This window comes from Centruroides vittatus, unplaced genomic scaffold (assembly GCF_030686945.1).
Source record: "Centruroides vittatus isolate TY-2023 unplaced genomic scaffold, ASM3068694v2 contig_559, whole genome shotgun sequence".
Lineage (NCBI taxonomy): Eukaryota > Metazoa > Arthropoda > Arachnida > Scorpiones > Buthidae > Centruroides > Centruroides vittatus.
Window position 1 is genome coordinate 633,403 of NW_027122332.1, and position 9,205 is coordinate 642,607.

General features: G+C 35.5%; 1 pseudogene; it reads left to right on the plus strand.

Moving 5' to 3' along the window:
- Window positions 1–616: 616 nt before the first annotated feature.
- Window positions 617–3,626, plus strand: LOC136978855 (trypsin-1-like; annotated as a pseudogene).
- Window positions 3,627–9,205: the final 5,579 nt, after the last annotated feature.

A 9,205-nucleotide genomic window follows, 5' to 3' on the forward strand; every position in this document is an offset into this window, starting at 1 on the left:
CTATAATCCAGCCCTGTGGACACCGAGAGGGCTTTTTTTAGCGTGGGTTCGGTCAGGTTTACAATGCGACAGTCGGTGGTGAAGGACGGGCCCAATATATCCAGGAGGATCATCCAGAAATGTTCCTAGGTTGTTTGACCGGTCCGGATTCGATTCTTGATCTTCAAGATCTCCAAAGGTCCGTGATTTTCATTTTCTCTTGTATTTAATGTAAATACAGATGAAGATTAAAGAACACCGAAGCTCCGTGTCAAACGCAACACCGCACCATTACAACCTCACGTGGACATTCTTTTACTGATGCAGTAAAAGGACCGAATCCCTCCGTTAGCGCTGTTCGCCGTAGCGGCATAATTCAGAACTAATGCTTGTATTTTACAACATAATAGTGCCCTCTTTTGTTTTAACAGAACCAATCGAGAAACGTTTCTTATTGACGTTTTTTAGGATTTTCTCACTTCTCACGTGTTTGAAATGTCCGAGGAATGATAACCCAATTTTATTTCGTTAAAATTAAAATGCTTCGTAGACGACGTAAGATGAAGAAAGGCATAAAAAGTATCGAATGTAAAACTAATCGATCTAGGCCTAGAACGATAACTGCCTAAAATTGATAATGTACAAGACGGTAGCTCACAACTCTGGAGGACCCGGAATCGAATCCGAACGGGTTGAAAAACCTCAGGAATTCCTTCGTAAGTTGTCAGAATTTGTAACTTGTGGACGTTTAAAACGGCCTCTTTAAGGTCCACAATAGGGGCGACCGAATAGTAGGGAACGGCGTCTGAAAAATCTGGAAACTCACTGCCCATGAAATTGATCGTATTCCATCTTGGATCTCTCGGAGCCATGGAATTGGATTGATGGAATCATCCAATTCCATGCTTCGAGTGTCATCCGTTCGTTAAATTTCATTTACATACAGTAAAACCTGTATAAATCGGAATCACAGGCAGACTTCCGTCTTAAACAGGTGTTTTTTTTAAACATAGAAAATCGCTCCGTTCCGAAGAATTTAAGCAGATTTCTGTTTTATTCGGGTTCCGTTTTGGACAGGTTTTTATTGTATAACAGATTCATTTAATTGAAAATAAGTGAATTTAGAGCATAACGTCTCATTAAAAATTTACTTGAAACCTGTTGCCGTTTCCGCTGAAACGTTATAAATAATAATGAAGGGTGTAACGTAACATCATTGAGTAAGCAGAATACAACTAACACACATTTATTGGAAAGTATTATAAAGGTCATTGATTGCATTTAATTTTCTTTTATAGAAAAATTAACACTTAGATTATTGATGGTCATTTATATAAATTTTCCCATTCTGCGGGCGAAGAGATTATTCAATAATATAGAAATTCTATTGTGTGAAAATAGAATTTTAAATGCTATTGAACTGTAATGCAAATTTCTATACGAAAACGGAAGTAATGCATTAGTGAAAGGATATTTTTTTAAATTATTAAACTTATTAATAATGTACTGTAAAATCATAAATTCCATTAAAATTAATTAATTCTGACAAAATTATTAATTAATTCTTCTTCTTCTTCTTATTATTATTATTATTATTAGAATTTTTAAAAAAAATACCGTGTAAAAATTTATACTGAAAAATTCGTGTGTACTATAATGAATTCATTTCACGTAAGTTCAGTCATTTAAAATCCTTAATTTACTTCAAAATATAAATTAATTGAAGATTTTTCAATGGAAGTTATTGTTCTTTTACAAACAGTGTTTGATTTTTCATTAATTCTTTCATTTAAATTAAAACAAAATTGAAAAAGAACAAATTCCATTGAAGAATCTCGCTTTTTCTCATTAATTCTCTCCTTTTACTTATTAAATACTTGTGTATGGATTTCATACAAAAGGATCTTTATCTATCTACTTCTTAGAACCGTGTAAAACCATGGATTAGAAGTTCTATTCTATGGTTCTACATAAAATAGAACTTCTATCTGCGTGGTTAAGAAGATGAAAGTTGGTATGAATTTTCTTAAATTTTAAAAATCTCCATAACATATTTTCTATTGTGGCGTGGAGGCAATATTCTGTTCTAAATAATTGACCCCCTGATATATATATATATATATGTCTGTATTAAAACGTTTCAACTTTACAAAGAGATCACTCGGGATTATTTGTCAAACAGACTTGTTTCATTGACACATTCAATCAAATTCTTGTCGTTCAACTGTACTGTGACGAGGTAAACGAACGCTACCCAAATGGCTGACCCAAATAACAGGAAGAGAGATTTTTGTCCTCTTTTATTTATTGCTTGTTTATATATAAAGAGTAGTCAAATTTGTATATTTAGGTTTCGTGATGGAACATATACTTTTCCAAATATATCTTGCAATAATTACTATTGCGGCAAGCGCAGGTGAGCCACAATACGAATCTCTGTTTTTTTTCCCCCCCTAGTGATTTTTTTATTTTTAAATTGGTCATGCCCCCAGGGATTAGAAAGTTAATATTTGTTATGCATAATTAGGTTATTATTCGAAAATCATAAATAGACGTAATTTTTTTTAGCATCGCGAGTTACTTGTGGAAGGCAGATAATTAGAAGCGGCCGAATCATTGGTGGTCAAGATACTTACGACGGTGAGCACCCTTGGATGGTAAGTTGAAAAGAATTATATTTTATCGTAAAATATTCGAGAGACGATTATTTTACCCATTTGGAGTTTGATCAAATTATATTTTCTAGGTTTCTCTTAGAAAAACGGGCGAGCATTTCTGTGGAGGTGCCATTATCCATTCTCAATGGGTTTTAACAGCGGCTCATTGCGTCGGAACGTAAGGATTACGTAGTTTTTACGTTGAATTTTTTTTCTTTTTCAAATAATCATCTTACCAATTTATTTTCAGTTCTCTAAATACTGCAATATTTGCACGAATCGGCGAATATAAATTACGAAAAAAGGAATCGCACCCTTCCTTCGATATCTTAGTGAAACAAGTGATTATTCATGAAAATTTCATGACGCCAAATTTTTATAATAATGATATAGCGCTTTTAAAACTATCGAAAAATATCACCTTTGATAAATATGCAATTCCAATTTGTTTACCAATGACGGACGATTACACGGGAAGGAAAGCCATTATTTTAGGATGGGGATTGCTTAAAGATGCTAAACAAGGTGAATTTAATTTCTTAAAAATATTATTTTCCTACGTTATTTTTGTATATTTTGTAAATTTTTAATAGGAGTACAACGCGGAGAAATATTAAGGAAAGGTACAGTTTCCGTATTGAAGAACAGTGTTTGTAAAGAATGGTATAATAAAGCTGGGAAGACTTTAGACATTCAACAGCAACAATTTTGTGCTGGATATAAAAATGGCGGAGTAGATTCTTGTTTGGTATGAGTATTATTAAGCAAATTTTAAAAATTGAATATAAAAGCGATGAACTGTAACATTTAATTACGTTATTTTCAAAACAGGGTGATTCGGGTGGTCCACTCGTGATAAGTAATGGAGGTAAATTTGCAATAATTGGAATAATATCTGCAGGAATTGGCTGTGGAAAACCGCTTTTGCCTGGATTATATACGAAAGTTTCATCGTTTATTCCGTGGATTTTAAATAACATGAATGTTTAAAACGGTATTTATTCTACAGTAATTTAAATAGAGTGAAGTTTATAGCGTATTAATAGTATAAAATTTCGTTAAATACGCCGAAACAGAGAATCGTGAGTTGCAATTTTGACAAAAATGAATTTGTTACTAATGCTTATTATCTGTTAATTATATTCTCATATAATAAAAGAATAACTCTGTTTCGATTCTACTCGCCAATTTTAATGGCATTGCGTTGTATAAAATAAAGTTTTTGATGCCTCGAGGATGCCACAGCAATTTGGAACAACTAAATTTAATATAGTTGGATAATATTGCATAGAACACACGAATAATTGTGAAGTCAATTCATAGAGAGCGTATTAAATATGGTGCTAGAAGGGCCTGTTGTCAGGACCTTCATAGGTTCGACCTGGCCCACAATGAAGGCGGGTGAGTTTTGAAAGATAATAATATATCCGGGAAAAACCACCCCCGAAAAATTCCTGGGGGTTTTCGACACCCGGATTCAATCCCGGATCCTCAGAGGTGATGGTTGATATGTTAACAGCCTCAACGATCCAGTTGGCATGTACTGTACTATGTACAGAACATATATATTAATTTTTTGTATTCCTTGTGTATTATAAGTATTAAAACGTTTTATAAATATAATAAATAATTTATATTGTATTAATAAATATAATATAATTTATAAATCTTGTAGAATAAAATTTGCGATATTTTCAACAATTTCTTAATAAAATTAAACGTCATAAATTATAAATAAAAAAATATATAGCAACGAGTTGCTTAGCTTTCCCGGCAACATTTAAAACTGCGTGTGTGGCGTCATCTGTTACGATATTTTATTATTAAAAAACTTTTATATTTTAAATTATTATAAAATGGCAAAGAAAAGCTTAATTTTGAGGGTAGGGCTGGGTTTTATAAACAAAATTGTATATGCTAATAACGAGTGAAATTCTTATTAAGTCCGACCACACTCGAGATGTGACACGTGACTCTCTTTACCTCCCCACTCCTGGACCTATCATCACCAAAATTTCATAGTATGAATCCCCTAATGAACAAACCTCTCTGCAAAATTTCAGGAATTTTAGACAAACAGTACAGGAGTTAAGCTTCAAACAGGGTGAACAAAATCGTGTCCCCCACACAGAAATTACCCCCGAATTTTTTTGCATTCTTCGACGTTTCAAGTTATCCTGAGTTCAAAAATATAAAAATATGAGATCATTTTTTATCGGATTGCCATACTTTCCCTCTGTTATACATAACAGCCGGGAAAGTAAAAATGTCGACTCCGCGACAGACAAGGCATTGTTTTGCATTGAGATCAGACATCATTATGTAACATGAATCACGTGGTGAATAACTTTAAAATTGTCCGCGAAACTCATGTTGCACGTAATGACTAATCCCGAATTTGCGGACTTTACGACACGAAATGCCCTCTCTACTCCATATAGCCATTTTCGTTTACTGCATTTCCTAGACAAGTTGCCAACCTTCCGTCGTGAGAACCTCCTAAAGTTATTAGAATTCTCCTATAAATTGAAACAAGTTCCTCTAAACAGTCTTGTTCCAGATGCAATGCGTATCTGAAACATATTTATTACTCTTTTGATAATCCAAAGAAACAAATTTTTACAACCGTTCACATCACCTTGATCTTCTGAAACCAAAAAATAAATCTTTGTAATGGAATGCAGTGGCGTGCCGTGACATTTGATGATAGGGAAGCTGTGTTTCTGTAAGAAGCCGACTTCCAGGGGCAATCAGTTAATTTCGCGTCAGTGATGGCCTAGGGTCCATTCGTACGTGAGTGGTGGCGGAAGAGACGTATCTGACAAAACCGACAAGAAAGAAACATAAAATAAACATATATTATGTACAAAATAGTTTGCTTTAGGACAATCAGCCGTTCGGACATCCTGGGCGTCGATGTGGTTCTTCGATGGTCGATGGAAGGTGGCCCCGGGATAGTGGCGTTCACAAGTCTGTAGGGCAGGGGGAGACTTCCTCTGTTGGCGTCGGGGACACGGTCTAAGTCCGAAGTGGCACGGGTTACAGGTTGGCACAATAGACGAGAAACTGTTTTTTTTTTTTTTTTTTTTTTTGCGCGTTTTGGTTATTCGGAAAGTTAACCGATTGACAGGTGTCCTCGATTGTCGGAGATTATATCAATCTCCGTTCTTTCTTTTATCCATTTTGATTGGTCGTTCTCCCTCAATCACGCTTCCCGAGTGGTTGGTCCCTCGTTACTAAACGTAACGAGACTCTTACCTGGAGTGCGAGAAAAGTCAAAATCGAAGATGAATTCGATCTTCCACCGATCATAGGACGATTTCCTTCCGCGATTTATGGTTTCTGCCTGGCAGTTTGGTATAAACAATGGGTGTCCGACTACAAACGACTTTTACCTATTTTTTTAAAACTGATAAATAAACTAAAATACAAATAATACATACATAATACAAATTGATACGATACAAACAATGACAGAAAAACTTGTATTTTAAATTTTTTATAAACTAACTCTATTCGGCGATTTTTTCCGCACGTTAATTAAGACGTTAATTACTTTATCACAAAAGTCGCTGGTCGTCGACTCCATCAACGTATCTAAAAGCTCTTTTTCTATCCAAAGCAACGCTAGCGATTGCTTTGGATACGAACGCACAATTTTTCCTCCGATCGAGTGAGTGTTCTGGCCAATGTATGAATTTGCTTCGTGGTCGAAAACTGCGCTCAACAGACCCACCGTAAATAGATGGTACCGTAAATATTAATGATATTAAATCATATAATTCTTTTAGTACGTCTTTGTTCGGATCGACATTAATTATAATATGTTTTATGTTTAAGAGTTACTTGTCAATAGGCCTATAGTCCGGACACGAATATAAATATTGCGATTTGCTACGTAATTTAGATAAATCAAAAAATTTCCCATAAAGTTTACTTGATTTAAAGAATTAAAACACGCTTGGAAAAATTGTTTTTCATAATATTAAAATTATTAACATCTAAAAGTGATAAAAATTCTAAAGATTTTATGTCTGAAAATCTGTCAATTATACTGTATCTTTTAATTATACTGTATTTTTTTTTTTTTTTAACTCTTTCCGCCCTGTGGGCACTAAGAGGGTTTCTTTTAGTAGGCCCATTATGGGTTCGGCCAGACCCACAATGGGGCGACCGGGTGGTGAGGGACGGGGCCCGACATATCCGAACGGACCACCCCCCGAAAAATTCCTGGGGATTTTTCGACCCGTTCGGATTCGATCCCGGGTCCCCCAGAGCGGTATAATTAAAAGAAAATTATAATCAAATATAACTTTGCAAAAAAATGTACATAAAAATAACATTGAATACTCTTTACTTTTTAAATCTTAAACAATTCACTTAGCCAGATAGCTCCCTACCCAGTGGCTAAGGGATAGAATCGTTGGAAGCGTTACACGTGTGTAGTTTCCACCGGCTAAACCGGCTGAGGTTGGTGCTCTGTAAAGCGCATGCGCCAATGCCCTCTGGCTGCTTTACACCATTCAGTTATTCTCGCCGTGGACGCTGTCTCGTAAGCGCTTCCATTCCGCCACTGATATTCGAATATACAATAGTAATTTTATCGTTTTTTTCACATGTAGTATAGAAATTTGTAATAAGATACATAATGCAATTATAATAAAATATTAATTTTAATTAATTCAAAGTACGTTAATATATGAAAATTTATATTTTAGAAACTACAAGGGAAGATCATTGGAAGGTGGAAGTGGCGCTTCAACCGCTTCCAATGACGGCACGCCACTGAGGGAATGTGAACAGTTATGTGTCAACGACAAACCTTCAAAACTAGGAAACGAAGCATTTTCCGAAACTGTGTTGATTAAACTGTTTTTATTGTCTACATATAAAAAAAATTATTCTTGAGGTTATGCCGTGTTTTTTGAAACATAATGTAGTTTAAATTAAAACAATTTAAAGCCCGCATACGGCGAAGACAGGAGACCCTTTGCCGGTTGAACGCGTCCGTTTATCCGCGAATTTAAACACACACACACACACACATACAAACACACACACAAACACCACACACACACACATATATATATATATATATATATATATATGATATATGTGTGTGTGTATGTGTTTGTCTTTTAGTTCCCGTATTTTTTTTCATTTTCTATGTTTTGTTTCTGTTCCTCTATTCGCTATTGTCTTTTTTGGTAATTTGGTTAACAAATTACACTTTATATTTGACAGTACTTCAGCAATATGGAAAGCATCGTTATAGGAAGACCTTTCTTAGTCGATTCCCTGTTTTTAATATCTCGATATTTACTGATCCTTTACTGAAATTTGTTCGTGAAATTTACGAGTCGGTGATCGTTATATTAGTCTAATCGTTGGATATACAAACATTGCGATTAGGTAATGTTGCTGAAACATTCTGTTAATTTTATGATGACATCATTCTTTCATACCTGTCTGGTGTCAAAGGAGCCGACAATCGCTGCCGCTTTCCGCTATATTACAAAAGAAGTTTTCAGGAGTTATAAAACTAAACCCAATAAAATATTGTCCATTCCTTTGTTTCGCTGAACCCAACAATTGAGAAAGTTAGGCCCTGCTTACTTTATCAAACTAATCGGGCAGCCCTGGCCACGATCGAACTCCTGATCTTGACAATCCAGTTTTTTGTAAAATAAGGAGTCTAAAAGCGAGCCTGACGGCATTTGGAAACACGTAATCGGATCATATTTACTGGCAAAATTTGTTTTTATTCGTTTGCGGCAACGCGACACACGTGCCATCTGTCAAGAGGAAATGCCTCCCGGGAAGTCTTTTGTGCGAAATTGGCCCTTATTTAGATGGTAACGTGAAGAAAATCTAGAAAACTTCATGTGGCCAGACCGTTTGCGAGTGGCGAATCCACTACCAGTGTTCAGTGGTTCTATCCACTCGGCCACTGGTGGGCCTGGCAGAATTTATTTCTAGTGCTTGGCTTTGATTTTTCTTATACAAATCATTTCATACTGCATGTCTTACAGGGCAATGCGCAATGCTCTATTGGGTTCTAGAAATTTAAAAGTTCGAGAGTGCCTTTTTGGTAATATACAGTGATTTTGTCAACAATCTATTTTCTTCACTAATTAGACTTGTCTCTGCTATTTCGCACTTTTACAACCCGGACAAGATGACGACCGGATGGCAGAGCGGTTATGGGGGATTCTCCTAGAATCTACCGCTCCGGATTCGGTCTGGCGGACTCTGGATCATTTCCGGACTGATCGAAAATTACAAGAATTTATCCGGCCCCGTCTCTGACCACCCGAGCCCCTAATGGGTTTGCTAAAAAGGCCATCTTAGTGCACACGGAGCGAAAAGTTAAAAATAAAATAAAACCCGGCCAAAATTCACGAAACAAGCTGTTAAAGTACAGTATGGTTGTGACCCTTACAGTCATTCCTGAGTGGTAGCGCAATTGTGAAAATAAGAAATTGGAACAATAGCCCACCTCGAATTAGACTTAAAACTCTCAAATAATAATTAAAAAATTTGAGTCTTATTGCTTTCTCTAGAAAGCA